Here is a 17,726-nt window from a genome sequence, read left to right as displayed (position 1 = left end):
TCCAGTTTTCAAATACCATCGAATTCCTCGCTTTCCATAGTGACCATAAAACTACTCCAGGAATAAACTTCCAGATGGTAGAGTACTCCCAAATATAGGACCAAGAACAAAGTAGTGAAACCGGATCTTGGGGCAAAACTGTAGAAATATCCCAAAAATTAATGAATCTATTCCAAAGCTCCATTGCAACCGAACAAGATACAAAAAGATGTTGAATTGACTCCTCAAAGTTATGACATAATGGACATTGGACATTTTCCAGATTAACTCCTCTCTTCTTAAGTTCCACTCTAACAGCCACTTTCCTATGAGAAATCTGCCATAGGAAAGTTTCCACTCTAGGAGGTACCAAACCAGACCAAACTCACTTCTTCCACTGAAAAGTATCTCCATTTCTGCTTGAAAGAGCAATTCTGCATGACTTAACCGAGAACAAACCATCACCATTCCCCGACCACCCAAGGAAATCATCTACTGATTCAGTCAGGCGAATATTATCAATCAAAAGCATTAATGACATCCACTGATCCAATTCCCAGTCACATAAGTTTCTCCTTAACTGAATATTCCAAATCCAACCATTATTTTCAAAGCACCCAAAATCTGCCACTTTTCCTTTTTTATTGTTCGATAGAGCGAATATCCTAGGGAACCGACTCTTTAAGGAAGAGCCATTGACCCAATCATCATTCCAAAATTCAATTGATCTACCATTCCCTACGTGAATCTTCGAATTGGACCTCAAGCACTCCCCTATCCGATCCTCTTTCTCATAATTATTCAAAATAGCTCTCCAAATCCAAGAGTCTACAGAAGAAACGGCATTGCATATTGGCAAGGATAAATTACTGACATTAAGCTTACAACACAGTAATTTTTTCCACTGAGCCTCCTTCTCGTTTGCATACTTCCAAACCCATTTCCCTAGCAATACTCTATTCACCAATCTCATGTCCAAGATTCCCAAGCCACCCTCGTCATAAGGTTGACACACCTTATTCCAATTTATCCAATGGATCCGTTTCTTGGCTTGTCCTTCACCCCAAAGAAAACTAGCCATTATAGAGTTTAGTTTCTGATTAACCTTCAACGGTAATTTAAAGATAGAAAGGTAGAAAATAGGTAAAGAAGACAGTACCGATTTCACCAACACCACCCTCCCAGCCATCGATAAAGAGGAAACTTTCCAACCTGCTAGCCTGCTGTACACTTTCTGCAGAACTGGCTCCCACAATACTTCTGAATTTCTAAATGCACCTATTGGTAAACCAAGAATAACCCATCCCACAACCTGCTTCAGATGCCCAATCTTTGACAATGTCCTCTTCCAAATTAACTCCAAACAGTTTACTCTTAGACAAATTGAGGTGAAGCCCTGAAATTAGACTAAACACCCTCAAAACTCTCCTTAAATTGAGAATTTGAGTTGAAGAATCTCTGTAGAATAAAATAAGATCGTCTGCAAACTGTAAATGAGTCAAATTAAATGTATTGTCCTCCTTATCGATACTAAACCCTTCAAAAAGACCTAGATTCGCAGCCTTACACAACATTAAATTCAAGAGTTCCCCAACTATGTTAAACAACAAAGGGGACAAACTACAACCTTGCCTCAACCCCTTGCCCATCTGAAATTCTGCTGTTGGAGAACCATTAACGAGAACTGAAATTGAAGCAGAAGAAATACAGTACCGAATCCAAGAAATCCATTTCTCCCCAAACCCCATGATCTTCAATAATCTCAAAATAATTGGCCATTCGACTGAGTCATAGGCTCTACGAAAATCAATCTTGAAGACGACTCCTTTCCTTCCTTTTTTCCTCCAAAAGTCTATGGATTCATTGGCCATAAAAGCACAATCCAGCAGCTGCCTTCCAGGAATAAATGCAAACTGAGAGGGGCTAATAAGATCATTAATAACTGAAACCAGCCTTTTCGATAAGATTCTGGAAATAATTTTGTATAAGGTACCAACTAGGCTAATTGGTCTATAATCTTCAATACCTTCTGGATTAAGTCTCTTAGGAATCAATGTAATAAAAGCATGATTGACCCCATGCTCCTAACTCCTCCCTTTATGAAAATATTCACAAACTTCATAAGATGATCCTTCAAGAAAGGCCAGAATTTCTTAAAGAAGCCCATCGTGAAACCATCTGGACCCGGGGCTTTGGCACTGTCCGAATGAAAAACTGCTTCCCACACTTCTTGTTCTGAAAATATAACCTCCAGACTATTCTTCTGCTCCTCTGTTAATTTCATGAAATTGAAATTGATTTCTTCCACCTCTAATGTATCTTTAGAATTGTAATTCTTCTTAAAATAATCATAAACAAAGGCCTTCAACTTAGTCGGGTCTGAACACTCTTCATCAGCAACTTTCAATGACGAAATAGAATTTATTCTGTTTCTATTCAATGCTGTTAAGTGAAAAAACCTCGTGTTCCTATCCCCATCCTTGCTCCATTTCAATCTTGATCTCTGTAGCCACATACTCTCTTCTCTTCAGTGCAGCTTCCACAATTTGTGTCTAGCCATTCTCAGCATGTCCCTTTCTTGCATTGAAATTCCACCGTTTTGTAGCTTCAGTTCCCAACCATTAATCTTACCTTCTAATTTTGAAATCCCTTCAGATATCCCACTTAAATTCCTATTAGGCCACTTCTTGATCTGCTGTTTTGTTCCTCGAAGTAAAGAAAACAGCCCCATTCTACCATTACCCATCATATGGTTAGACAAAGACTTTTCAACCAATCCAACAAACCCGTCTTCCTCTAACATGTAATTATAAAATCTAAAAGGCTTCGGTCCCCAATTGTTGCATTCTTCTGCTAACACTACCGGATTATGATCCGAGAGGGACTTGGGTAGCATTTTCTGTATCACTTTTGGAAATTTGTTAAGGAAAGAGCTGCTAATTATAAATCTGTCAAGCCTTACCCAAGTGGGATAATCTCTATTGTTGCACCAAGTAAATCTTCCACCAACTAACTGAAGATCCACAAGATTAGTGTGTTGTACAAAGGATCTAAACAAATCCATGCAATGCCAATTTTGAGATACTCCACATTTCTCCTCGGTATCTAAATATGCATTAAAATCTCACCCTATACAAACTGGCTGATTTAGACCTTGAACAAAGCACAACAATTCCCTGAAAAACTCCTCTTTATCCGCCTCTACTGATGGACCATATACATTTATGATAACACACTCAAAGTTAAGCAACTTGAACTTCCCTGACAACGCCATGAATCTGTTCTGGATATGTTCTGCTGTGACCTCAAAAATGTTTTCATCCACATAAATAACTGTCCACCAGCCGAGCCCTCGGTAGGATTAAAGCTACCACCTTTCAAATATTACCCCCTAACTTCCTCCATAGACCTGAATGGCAAACATTCAGCTTTGTCTCCCTAACTCAAGCACAAGTATGAAAGAATCTTGTGTTTCGATCTCCATCATTAATCTACTTCTTTCTAGAATTTTAAAACCAAATCTGCTCCTCAATTCTATGAAGTCTCCATAATTCTGATCTACAAACACTTAGCTCATCAGCAATCCCCTGAATCGAACTGTCATGCAACTGCTGGGCATCCTCCTCTAGCTTTTGAATTTTCTTTTCTAAATCTGAGATTGCAGCTCCCAGAAACTGGTTTTTCTTCCCTGCCCATTTTTTTATGGCTGCTTTAGAGTTCTTCAAAATACTTAGAATTCTAGCTTTTCTCCCAAGCTTCTTACATCTGTTATAGTATGTTTGACCATTTCCTCAAAACCATCTTCCTCCATCAAATAATTAAAAAGTCTAAAAGGCTTTTTGCCCCAATCAATTCCTCCATCTTGTAATAAAATAGCATTGTGGTCTGAAATGGATTTAGGAATAAGTGACTGAATTATCTCAGGAAAAGTAGCCAAAAATTGACCATCCACCAAGAACCTATCCAATCTAACAAATGTTGGATCATCTTGGTTATTACACCAAGTGAACCTGCCCCCATTGAAAGGCAGATTAATTAAACCTGAAGACCAAATAAACTGAGAGAAAATCCTCATTGAGAACCTGTTCTGAGGTCTACCCACCTTCTCATCCTCACACAAGTATACGTTAAAATCCCCTCCAACACAAACCGGCAGATTTTGTCCAGAAATGAACACACTAAGTTCTTTAAAAAAGCTTTCTTTTTCTTCCTCCATCGAAGGCTCATAAACATTTATGAGAACACTTCTGAACTGATTCAATATGAATTTCCCTACAACAGCAATGTATCTTCTGTTAATGCAGTGATTTTCTGTCTCAAACACATTGTCATCCCAACAACATAATAATCCCCCTGAAGAATCAATAGCTAGAGATTCGATAACACCCTGAAAAATATTCAACCCATTCCTTCTCAGAAAAGACCTTTGTATCTTCTCTGCTTTAGTTTCTTGTAGCCAAAGAAAAAAGGATATGTGCTAGAAACTAATCTCTGAACTGCTCTCTGTTTTTCTCTTTTTCCCAATCCCCTTACATTCCATGAAATTATTGCTAATTTATCCTTCATGAATAATAATTGAAGAATCTGACTTCCCCAATATGGCAACTCAATTGGCCATATTCAAGCCTTTCTCTAATTTAATTATTTTTTTCCAGAAAAGCTTTCTTCCCCTGTGTAAAAGAAACCCCCAAAATCTGACTAACTTGCCATGTAGCTATTGCTTCATCCAAAAGCTCCGAAAAATTTGAAGAAGATGCTGTAGAAATATTAACATGTTCTAAAGCTTCTTTTACCAATAATCCTTTTGCCCTTTTCTTGGAAATGCCAGAATTGGAATTGGACAAATGTCTATCCGCAACACAACCCTCAGGCTCTCCATCAAAACTTCTAACCCTAGCTTTTTCTGCTAAATTTGTCTCCTCACTGCCTTGTAAATTAAACTCTGCTGTTGTATAAATCTGTTGAACAGACGTGCAGAACTGTTCATTAACCTTCTTTGGATCTAGAACATCCTCTGTAACATTAATTCCCTTTTGATTCTCCCCATGCCAATATTTCCTCTCCCTACATCTTCTATAAACTCTTCTGTAACTGGCCATTTTCCTCTTTCTAAAGGCTCACTTTTTGTAGATAACGAGCTTCTATGCACAACCATTGATCTACCTCTTAAGTGGCTCTTCAATAATTCTGAATTAGGAACTATCAACATAAAATTAGTTTTAGAAGCCTCAATATCTTCAGTGCCAGACGAATCTGAAATAAAGCTGGACCCCTTATACTGTTTTTTAACACTGCTAGCCTCTGCAATTCCCCTATTCTGAACCAATTTACCAAACTTATTAATTTATAAGCTGGCCCAGAAGGAATTATCTTAGAAGCCTCCAACCCAGACAGCTCATTGTCATCGGATTGGGCCTCTGACCCATCAGCCGGATTATTTGAATTTCTGATACCTAGACCTGCAAAATCACCTACTTTGATATTCCCACCATTCTGAACACCTGACAATCCTCTTTTAATGCCCTTCCCATGTTTAGTAAATCTTTGAAAGTGTATTTCCCCATCAGATTGTGTTAAGCCGAAAGAAATACCATCATCAATCAACAAGTCAACCTTCTGTCTGAATATCTCTGCTGATTTGACTGAACTTTCCTCATATTCTGACTTCTCCCTATCTTCACCTTCCTCATACCTCAACTCGCCAAACTGTTCCCCAACTGCTCCGACCACCGGAGAAAATTTGAAAAAAGGTTTTAAATCTTCATAGATCGATCCAATTTTGATATTGACTCTATACGATCTACCATAAGATCCAAGAGTAATGAATTCTGGAACATCGAAAGGGCTTGCAACTCTCATAAGAATCCTCACAGAAGTGAGATCATCCCTGTTTTTAGTAGAATCATGGATTTCTACCATATTTCCCCATCTCCCAGCAACTCGTTCCAAGAAGGATTCATTCCAGCATAACAGAGGAACCCCAGTTAACTCAACCTGGCAAACACCATTGGAACTCCATCTTCATTCAGTAAAAGGGTCAATCTATCAAACCAGAAGCCTATTTCATCTTTCTTCTTTGTCCATGCCTCCATCATCTCTTCATGAGATTTGAAAATGATAGCACAGGAATTTCAGACATAACCCCAACCAACAATTGTACTTCATAACCATTATCAATGAAAGACTCCTGAACTGACTTAAAATCAAAGGAAAGCTTAATAATCCCCGTTAAAGATCTTTTGACCCAACTAGAACTCTCAGAAGGAATATGCATTTCCAGAACATTCTTCCTTGCTTTCTCCCTATGACTCCCTTCAGAGTATAACTCCCTATATCCCAATGCATTGTTCCTCCTATCCTTAGTCAGTAAAGCATCTTTGTACGTTCTGTCATCCCTAACACTCCTGCTGAAAAAATCTACCTCTTTCGACTTAGAAGGTCCTGCTGTAGACGAATCTGGAGCCATCTTTACTGGACTATTCTTTACCTTTTTCCTTGGACGAACATCCGTGTATTTTGCAAATCCAACTGTAATCCTTCTCCCATCTATCAGTGAACCATTTAACATATCGATTGCCCTCTTCAAACCAGATTCCCTCTCAAACTGAACAAATGCGAAAGTGGAAAATCTATATTTTGGATTTCTAGTTTCTTTTGGGATGAAAACTCTCCACAGTTCCCTGAGACGAAAAATACCCCTTAGCTCATGTCGAGAAACTCTCCTACTAAGATTATCGACAAAAGCCTTCCAGACCTCGTCGGAATCTATTTTCCCTTTCAACTTTTCTCTCTCCCATCTCTCAAGACTTTTTTCCTACCTTATTTGGAATCTGAAACAATTAGGGTATGCTCCTGATGAAGAGATCGATCTTTATGAGGTTAGCTTCTAGCTATATCTTTTTGCATTTGAGTCTTCTGATCAGAGGATTTAACTCTTTTTTTCCTCACAATGGTCTTATGTTGATCACTCTAATGTATTTTGATAGTTCTCTCAATTTTCAATATCTTGCAAAGTTGTTTCCAAAGTTATTTGTCAATAAAGATCCCAAAATCTTTTTTTGTCAAATATTCCAACTTACAAAACATACTCATCAAGTCTACCCTATAACCCCTAAACTCCGTATCATTCATTTTGACATTTAGGGCACTTCAAGAGTAAAAAATATTAATGGGGCTGGAAGGTTCCTCTCATTTATAAATGATCATCCTAGGACAACATTTCCTTATGAAAGAAAAATCTAAAACTTGTGGTATATTCAAATCTTTTTATAGTATGGTTGAAAGCCAATTCAAGAGCCAAATTCAAATCCTCAAAACAAGCAATGGGGGTGAATACTTGACCACAACCTTAAGAGCTTACTTTAGAGAAAAAGGGATAATTCATGTTAGTTCTCGTGTTAACACACCTCAACAAAATGAGATAGTCGAGAGGAAAAATAGACATCCGATAGAAGTTGCTAGGTCAGTAGGTCTACCATGTTTTCCATGAGTGTTCCCAAACAATTTTGGGGGAAGCCGTCCTTACTGCCACCTATTATTAATAGAATGCCTAGCAAAGTTATAGAATTCAAAAGACCTCGTGATGTTCTCCTAGAGCAATTTCCTCAGTTTTTCTTTGATCTTTCCCTGAAAGTATTTGGTTGTTCCACGTTTGTTCGCATCCACCACAGGTATAAAACCAAACTTGATCCTAAGTCTATCAAATGTGTGTTCGTAGGCTATTCTTCTAATAAAAAGGGCTACAATGTTACTCCCCACTCACTCAGAAAACGTATACCTCTATGGTCCTCACATTTCTTGAAAATCAACCTTGTTTTACCAAAACTGAAATTCGGGGGGGGGGGGGGGATCAAGGAATTTCAGCTTTAGGACAACCTTCAACATTCTCGGTCCACATATATTACTTCTTCCACTAAACCAGAAACCAATCAAAAAGACCCACCTTCATCAAAACCAATAGACTTACCTTCTCAAGACTCTCCAACCAAAACACCATTCAAGCAAACTCCACAAAATAAAACACCATCCAAAACTCAACTTGAAACAAATCAAGAACTATGTGTCTTTACTAGGAAGGGTCGACCTACATAGAATATAGAAGACATCACACATACAAGAAATTGCCAAGAACTTGAACTAGATCCATCTGCCTCAGAAATTGACACAAGTATGGAATCTTCACATAGTGAGACTGTTGTTCCTTTTATTGATAATTGATATCCTATTGCTCAGACAAAGGGTGTTCGAAAGTGCACTAATTGTCCTATTCAGAGATAGTAATTAACACAGGTATGGAATCTTCACATAGTAAAATGTTGTTTCTTCAATTATAACTCATACATGTCTATTGCTAAGAGAAATGGTGTTCAAAAGTACACTAATTATCATATTGAGAGGTATGTAGGGTATGAAAAATTACTACCATCCTATAGAGCATTCACTACATTTCTTGACAGCATATAGATTCCAAAGTCGATCCAAAAAGCACTAAAACGTCCAACATGGAAAAAGGTTGTTGAAGAGATTAATTGAACATGGGTACTCACTAAACTACCAAAAGGAAAGAAAATAATAGACTACAAATGGATATTCAGAGTCACATACAAGGTTGATGGGAGTATTGAAAGATTCAAAGCAAGACTGAAGGCAAAAGGGTTCACCCAATCATATGGCATTGATTATCAGGAGATCTTTGCACATGTTGCTAAGCTAAACACAGTTCGAGTATTACTATCATTAGCAATAAACGAAGATTGACATCTTCACCAATTAGACATAAAATGGTTACAAAGTTTGCAAGCTAAGGAAGTCATTGTATGGGCTAAAACAATCTCCTCGTGCATAGTTTGACATGTTTACCAAAGATGCAATTAACTACGGATACAACACACATTGTTCTTGAAGATTTCATCAAAAGGTAAAAAGATCATCTCTATTGTTTATGTTAATGACATTATCACAACAGGAGGGGCGGTGGAACAGAGAAGAATCGTATTCATTGGGTGAATTGGCCAATGGTTTGTCGTCCGAGGGAGTTTGGAGGCTTGGGAATTCTTGACTTGAATTTAACTAATTGGGCTTTGCAGGGGAAATGAAATTGGAAGTTTGCAAATGAGAAAGAATCCATGTGGAAGAGTTTGATTTGCATTTGCAGTAGGCATAATGTTGACAATAATTCTATGACAATCAACAAGTTGCAATCTCCCCAAGATTCCTGGATTTGGAAAGGAATAGTAAATAATTACCTGAAAAAAGATATGGTTGGAGAGTGCTTATGGGATCATTCTCGGTTTCAAGTGGGAATGGTAAGTCAATTTCCTTTTGGAATGATGGATGGATAGATGATTCCCCTTTGAAAATTCAATTTCCCAGGATTTTCACGCTGTCAACAAACAAAAGGGGCAAAGTGGTCGAATTCGGCATTTATGATTCCACAAGCTGGTCTTGGAAGTACAAACAAGAAGAAATTTGTGTGACTCGGAATTGAAGCAGTTGATGGAACTTACGAGGAAATTGAGCAGGATAAAGCTGATTTCCTCTCTTCGTCTGGGAAGGGAGATGGGTTGTTTTCGGTGAAGTCTTGTAGGCCGACTCTTCCTAAGTTTCCTGATGAGAATCCTATTTGGAAGAAATGGGTTTGGATGGGGTTTGTTCCTCCAAGAGTGGAAACTTTCTTGTGGCAAGCAATTCATGAAAAATTGGCTATGAAATCTGAGTTGAAGAAAAAAAGGGTTCCCTTGGCAGACGATTTTCTTTGCCCGTTGTGCAAACAGGTTGAAGAATTTGTCCAGCATTTGTATATATCGTGTGCGGTAGTTTGGGAACTCTGGAACAAATTCTTACTGTTTTGGGAGGTCTCCTCGGCACCGCCTCATGATCTTCCAACACTCCTTACTTCCTGGGTTGATTTGGTGCCAAAGTCAACCATTTGGAAATTCATCCTGGGTGTACTACTTTGGTTTATTTGGAAGTTTAGAAACTCTATCGTTTTCGATAAACGGGAATTAGACAGGGCTTCTCTTTTCTTTATCATTAGATTCAAATTGGCAAAGTGGTTTTTGGCCAAGTTCCCTTACGCCCCCATCTTAGTGGATTCGCTGATTGGTGACACCTCCCTAGCAGATAAGATCCTGTTCAAAGGGGTCCAGTGCAAGCCACTGCAAAGATGGCTCCCTCCCCTAGTGGACTTCTTCAAATTGAATGTTGATGGTACAATAAAGGACTGGTTGGCAAGGGGTATTTTAATAGAGACTTCCAACATCACTCTAGACTCATTTTCGGAATGTGTCAGACCTGATCCTCCCCGTTGGTTGAATTGAAGGCATTAAGAAAAGGCATTGAGTTCTTCTTCTCTTCTTTTTGTGTAGGTAAGGGTAGATTGATAGTGGAAAATGAATGTAAAACTGTAGTGAATTGGATAAAGTTGTCTACTTCTGTTCCTACCTGTTTCAACAATCTAGTCAAGGAAATAGACTCTTGTAAAGTCTAGGGATATAATCCTTAGGTTGATTCCTAGATGTAGTAATTGGGAGGTTGATAAATTAGCTAAAGAAAGGCTAGGGTGAATTATAGGGAACTTTTGGGTGCTTTAATTGTACTTCGAGGGATGTAGTTTTGGATTTGTAAAAGGATTATTATGTTTCTTTGGACTTTTAATAAAATTGAGTCTTTTCCTCTTTCAGCTAACTGTTATTTTCCCTTGTGGGATGGGATAACTATGAAGGGAGTTTTTAATGAGATCTCCTACTTATATAAAAAAATCTTATCATAACAGGAGATGACTTTGAAAAAATCAGTAAGCTAAAAAGTCAACTTGCTGCTGATTTTGAAATCAAAGATCTTGATACTCAAGTATTTTTGATCAATCAAAAGCTGGGATTATGATCTCATCAAGAAACACATTATGGACTTCCTAAAAGAGAATGATATGCTTGGGTGTAAACTAGCAAAAACACCCATGGATCCCAACTCAAAGCTAAGAGATGGAGTACAAGTTAATAAAGAACAATACCAAAGGTTAGTGGGAAAGCTAAGAGATGGAGGAGTAAGAAGCAATCAACAGTTTCAAGCACTGCAAAAGCTATGTTACGAGGACTTGCACTGGGAATTTGTGAAGGAATGTGGATTCAAAGATTATTAAAAGAATTAAAGGTTGACTTTAATAATCAATTCAAGGTGCAAAGATGACAACCAATCTGCCATAAGTATTTCTAAAAAATATTGTTCACCATGACAGAACTAAGCATGTAGAGATTGATAGAGTCAATAATAGGATAGCCAAACTAAGCTATGTTCCTACTCAACTGCAACTAGTTGATATTCTCACCAAAGTTCTTCCAAGAGTTAATTTTGATAGATTCATGTCCAAGCTAGGATTATATGATATATACTATCCAGCTTGAGGGGAGTGTAGGATAAAGCTGAGCATCTTGTATTTATTTATTTTTTTGATAAAAGTTGGAGGTCTCATTAAAAACCCCCTTCATAATTGATCCTTTCCGATAGGTAAGGAACAACTAGCGGAAGGAGGAAAAGAGTACCTCATTTTATTGATATAAAATTCATACAATAAAATGCCTTCAAATTACAATTGATAAGACTATCCCCTGAAAATGCCAAAAAAAATCCTCAATAATTGATCCTTTCTGAGCAACTTGTATTTAGTATTTTACTTTGTATTGAACTTGTATTTTAGATTTATCTAAGTAGAAGATAAGATAGTTATCTGTTTAGATAAGTAAACACCTAGCATGACTCATGTTGCAGCAAGTACTAGTAGAACTCTACTGTTGTAATTCAACCTATTTTAATAGGTCTGATTTGGTCTGTTTATTAGAATAACAGAGGAATAGCAAAGAAAAACAACTCTCTTCCGGTAAACTCTCTCCTCTTTTCAGTAAACTCCATAGGTCATTATAGCCATACTATATGACCATAAAATTAACACGAGAAGATATCATGATTGTAAGACAAGCAAGTTTATGAACTGTCTAATGTTATCATTATCAAAATTGTCAGTGGTAGAGAGAGTCATACGAATAAAAGTCTAGCTAGAGAAGTGCAGATGAGTGAGATAGGTAGAGAGAGAAATGCAGAAAACTCGAAAAAGTCCATTGCTTCTGCTGAGGAATGGACATTGTTCATTGATAATCTTAGTAAGAGGGTTTCAAGATGTGTGCTTAGAGAGTTTTTTAGCCCTTATGGTCAGATTTTGAGAATATTCATTCCGCGGTTTTAGAGAAATCAAAGTATAAGTCCTCGACGTTCGCTTTTGTCCAATTTGTTGATGAAAGTAGGGAAAAAGCTATCCAGTCTGTGAATGGGAGATGGTTTGAAGGGAGGAGACTTTCAGTAGGGGTTGCTAAGTATCAGAAGGGAACTAAGAAGGAGGTTGATGATGGGAAGAGTATGCTAAGTATCAAGTCAAGAGAGCAGGATCTGGCTTTAAATGGGTTAAAGGCAAAGTCGTTGCAAAGCTTCAAGGATGGCAGAACGTATAGTAAGTAGCGAGGTCTGATGTAAACAAGAGAAGAGAACAAGAGTCAGAGATGTTTGTGGAGTGTAGCAACGTAATGTTACTGGTGTGAGGAACTTGTAGGAGATGCATATTGCGACAGACAATTTCATGTGGGTGAAACAATCATTAACAAGAATAATGAAATCATCTTATGATTATGAGTCGGTAAAGGAAGCTTTGGAGATAGAGGGATTGGGAATCAAGGTGTCGAGATGGGGTTATGCTTGGAAGGCTTGTATCATCACTTTCGATTCTGTTGATGAATTTTCTTATGCTTGGGAGAACGAGAAGGAAGAGTTGTCCTTGTGTTTCGATTGGTTAGCTCCAGCAGTAAATGAGAATGGAGTTCCTTTGGCTTTGTGCCAAATAGAACTGTGTGGTTTGCCTTTACTGTGCTGGAATGAGGCTTTCTTGGAGAAGCTTACTGGGGATTGGGGAAGGTTCATTTGTTTTAAGGAAGAATCAAAGATGAGATATGATCTTTCGTCTGCGAAGGTTTTATTACGGGTGGAGAGTCCCTTCGATGTTCCAGAAATGGTTACTATAGGTTCTTATGGTAGATCTTTCAAAGTTAAGATTCTCATGGGGTCAGTGTTGATCCAGCCGAAGGAACTGGGGAGGAAGATGTAAGAGAAATTTTCAAACAAGGTGAACAGTGATTTGTCCTATCCGAGTCAGAGGAGGATTATGTTCCAGAAAGAGCAGTTGAAGGAGAAGATTTTGCAGAGATTTCTTCGCATAAAGTTATTTCTTGGCTGAATAATGGCCATAATAGTGGTATGAATGGAGTTACTGAGGGTCAGGATATTTCAAGAAAGTCAAATGCAGAAAAGTCCAATGGTGGGCTGTCAGTTTCTATGGAAGATAGGTCTTTCCAAGTAGGAGGTCACGTGGGGCTAGGTCTAAGAGAAAGTATTTCTCCCGTTGAAAAAACCCAATCTGATGTTAATGAGGCTTCCTTAAACTTTACAATGAAAATCTATCCTTCTGGGCCTGCATATAATGTAAAAAGGATTGGAGATAAACTCATTTTTCAGCCCATAACAGTTTAGTCAATCCTTTGGTTCCTGTAGAAGTTGATAACCCTAGGCAAGTGATTATAATTTCAGGGGGGGGAGAAAGGAATTGGTACAAGTTGAGCAAGGCGTCGAATTGATTGTAGAGCAGGCTATCGAACAGAGGAGTATACTTGAGGATATAGTGCTAAATTCTCATAGACAGATGGACTTTCATAGGAATAGTGTATCTGCTGACCATGAGGTGGATGGCAGATGCTTAGATAAGGAGAGCAGTTTGTAATCTACAAAAAATTTGGTCAGGGCTTTCCTCGGTCAAAAAATTTAATGAACAGGAGAAGGTTCAGAATTGCTCCCTGTCATTCGGGTAGCGTATGTTCGGAGGGTGAAGTGGAAGTAAGATTTCATGATAGAATATATAGGAGGGTGTCTAGTAGCATGGACAGGGAGTCGGTGGAACACGCTAGGGAGGTGTCTCAGCCATTCAAGACTTTGTTCAAGCCAGGCAAGAAGCGGAATATACTAGGGAAGTTGTGACATGCTGGGAATTTCTTTTAAAGGGGGGAGTCAATTGTAGAGGAAGAGATTTTCAAGATGGAGATGTTGGGGACTGGAAAGGCCTCCTGATTGTACCTTGTGGATTGAATATGGTGTTGAATGTTATTAAACCAAATGTCAAACTGAAAATGATTACATGGAATATTAGGGGGCTTGGGAAGTCTGAAAAATCAGGGCATGTCGAGGTTGGTTCTTAGAGAAAGCCGACTATTTTATTACTTCAGGAATCAAAACTGAATGTCTGTCGAAGTGGATTAACAAGAAAGCTTGGGGGTAATCTGCTCAGAGGTAGTTGTTTTTTTCCAGCTGATGGTTCGGCAAGAGGTCTAATATGTTTATGGAATGAGAATTACTTTGAGGTTAGTGCACAGATTAACAGTAGTAGATTTATGGCATTATCAGGGAAGTTCAAGATGAGCAATTTTGAATGTCATTATCAATGTGTATGGTCCATCAGTAGAGGCTGATAAAGAGGAATTTTTTAGGGATTTTTTGTGTGTTGTTCAAAGCATCAACTTGCCGGTCTGCTTGGGGGGGACTTTAATGCTTATCTAGACCCTGAGGAGAAATGTGGGTTTACTCAGAATTGGCACTCTATGGATCTGCTTAGGTCTTTTATTCAGTCATCAAATCTGATGGATCTACCTCTAGTAGGGGGCGATTTATATGGTGCAATAATAGAGAGTTACCTATATGGGTAAGGCTGGATAGATTTTTGATTAGTGGCTCATTTTTAAATCAGTTCCCAAATGTGATCCAAAAAATGCTTCCTAAATCCCTTTCGGATCACAATCCATTTTTGTTGGTAGAAGAATGCAATAATTGGGGTCCTAAGCTGTTTCGGTTCTATAATTACATGCTTGAGGAAGATGGGTTTGCTGGGGTGGTGGAGTCTTCATTATCAAATCTAAGGAAGGGTATTGGTGGTAGGGGTCTGTTTCACTGCTTTGAGGAACTAAGCAGGCTATTAGGAATTGGCCAAGGAATAATCACAGGGGATTTTTCGATGATATTTCTGAATTAGAAGCCAGAATTAATGGTCTGGAATTGAAGCTACAGGAAGAGGGGACTTCTTTTCAAGAACGGGACTTGCTGGTTGTTTCGAGGAAGGAGCTGTGGAATTTGCATAGGAAGGAGGAGAACATTTGGTTACAGAGGTCAAGAGTGAAATGGAGTATTGAGGGGGATAGAAACAAAAAGTTTTTTCATGTGTGCTTTAAATAGGAATAGGTTTAACACTATTTCTTCATTGAAGGTAGCTGAGGATGTTTCAGACCCGGATCAGTTGAGAGGCTTTGTTTTTTATTATTTCAAGGACAATTTTAACTCGGTAACCACCCTAGAGGTGGACAAAATTGATTAGAATTTTGCTAAATTGACAGATTATCAAAAGAAGCTTCTTGAAGTTAGATTCTCAGAACAAGAAGTGTGGGAGGCAATTTTCCACTCGGATAGTGCCAAAGCGCCGGCGCCAGACGGTTTCACCATGGGTTTCTTTAAGAAATTTTGGCCATCTCTGAAGCCATATATTATGAAATTTGTCGAAGACTTTTATAATGGAAGGAACTGGGAGCATTGGGTCAATCATTCATTCCTAACGTTGATTCCAAAGATCAGAAATCCTGAAGGTATAGAAGATTACAGACCGATAAGCTTAGTTGGCAGTCTGTATAAAATAATTTCCAAAGTCCTAGCTAGAAGGCTTGCGGCTGTTATTAATGTTCTGGTTAGTCTGTCTCAGTTCGCCTTCATTCCCGGAAGGCAACTACTGGACTGTGCCTTTTTGGCTAATGAAGTTATTGATGATTGGAGGAAAAAAGAGAGGAAAGGTGTTGTTTTCAAGGTGGACTTTCGAAGGGCTTATGATTCGGTGGAATGGCCGATCTTGTTGAGACTTCTGAGAATTATGGGTTTTGGAGATAGGTGGATTTCTGGGATTGATTTGTGCATCTCCTCTGCTTCAATTTCTGTTCTTGTCAATGGTTCTCCGACTAATGAATTCAAGATGGGGAAAGGGTTGAGACAAGGCTGCAGTTTGTCTCCTATGCTGTTCAATATTGTTGGAGAATTACTGAATCTAATGTTGATCAAGGCTGCTGATTGTGCTCTGTTTGAAGGGTTTAGTGTTGGTAGGGCGGAAAATAAGTTTCATTTGACGCATCTACAATTTGCAGATGACTTAATACTTTTCTGCAGGGACTCTTCTGCCCAAATTATGAATATTAGGAGAGTATTGAGGGTCTTTGGTTTAATGTCAGGCCTCCAACTTAATTTATCTAAGAGCAAGTTATTTGGAGTTAATATGGATGAGGAGGTTATAAAGGAATGGGCTACGATCGCAAGTTGTGTGGGGGCTCTTCCTATGACATACCTTGGTCTACCAATAGGTACTTACAGAAATTCGGATCTGTTGTGAGAACCAGTTCTGCAGAAGTTCAATAGCAAATTAGAGGGCTAGAAAGCAAAATCATTATCGATGGCATGGAGATTAGTGTTAGGTCGTCCTTGCCAATTTTCTTCCTCTCTATTTTCAAAATCCCTCTAAAGATTAACCAAAAGTTGAATTCTCTGATGGCTAAATTCCTTTGGGGGGACGATCCCTTGAAGAAGCGATTCATTGGGTGAATTGGAAAATTGTGTGTCACGTACGAGGAGGGTGGTTTGGGTGACCTGGATTTGTCGATGGCGAATAGAGTGCTTCTGGGGAAGTGGGTTTGGAAGTTTGCAAATGATAAACATCTCAGTGGACGAAGATGATCTGCTGCAAGCACAATAGTATTTGTCTCTTCAATTATAAGGTTGCTAACCAGCAGAAGATTCATGGATATGGAGAGGAATTGTGAATAATTATGAGAAAAAAGATGATATTGGGAATTGTTTGAGGTCCAAATCCAAGATCCAAGTGGGGAATGGTAGATCAATCGAATTCTGGAAGACATTTGGGCTAATAATTTCACCTTAAAACAATTTCCTAGGATTATTCTTTACGATTAACAAAACGGGGAAAGTTGTGGACTTTGGCTGCTATGATAATTTGTGGAGTTGGAATATTTGTCTGAGGAGGAATTTATGCGATTGGGAATTGGATCAATGGATATCTCTAATGACTTTGATTGATTATTGTTTTGACTGATGTGTGATGATTTTCTAACTTGGTCAGGGAGTGGAGATGGTTTGTTCTCAGTTAAGGCCTGTAGATCAGCTTTATTCGTAGCTCTGGAGGAAATTTTCAGTGGAAGAAATGGGTTTGGCTGGATTGGCTCTCCCAAAAGTTGAAACATTTTTATGACAATTTCTCACCAAAAATTAGCTGTTAGAGTGGAATGAAGAAAGAGGTGTTCCTTTGGAAGAGTTATTATGTCCTTTATGCCAAAGGAGGAAGAAACAATTCACCATTTATTTATGTTTTGTCCTGTTGCTTGGAGTTGTGGAATTTGTTCATCAATTTATGGAAAGTTAATATTGTTCTGCCTAAAGATCCCCCGTCTACTTAGTTCATGGTCGTTTGAAGGCTTCTTCTATTTGGAATTTCATCCCGAGTGTTGTTATGTGGTCGATTTGGAAGGCTAGGAACTTAGTGTGTTTGAAAAATGGAATTTGAGAGCTCTACACTGTTCTTCATTTGCAGATTCAGGTTGGCCAAATGGTTCCTAGCT

General features: G+C 38.5%; 1 protein-coding gene across 1 annotated transcript in view; it reads right to left on the bottom strand.

Annotated features, from left to right (window-relative positions):
• The window catches only part of LOC120217101 (DExH-box ATP-dependent RNA helicase DExH1-like), a 38,340-nt gene that overhangs the window by 8,824 nt on the left and 11,790 nt on the right, over nt 1-17,726 (bottom strand).

Source organism: Hibiscus syriacus, unplaced genomic scaffold, assembly GCF_006381635.1.
Source record: "Hibiscus syriacus cultivar Baekdansim isolate YM2019G1 unplaced genomic scaffold, ASM638163v2 tig00110183_pilon, whole genome shotgun sequence".
Lineage (NCBI taxonomy): Eukaryota > Viridiplantae > Streptophyta > Magnoliopsida > Malvales > Malvaceae > Hibiscus > Hibiscus syriacus.
The sequence above is the reverse complement of the archived record's forward strand: the minus strand, read 5'-3'. Positions and strand labels throughout refer to the sequence as shown.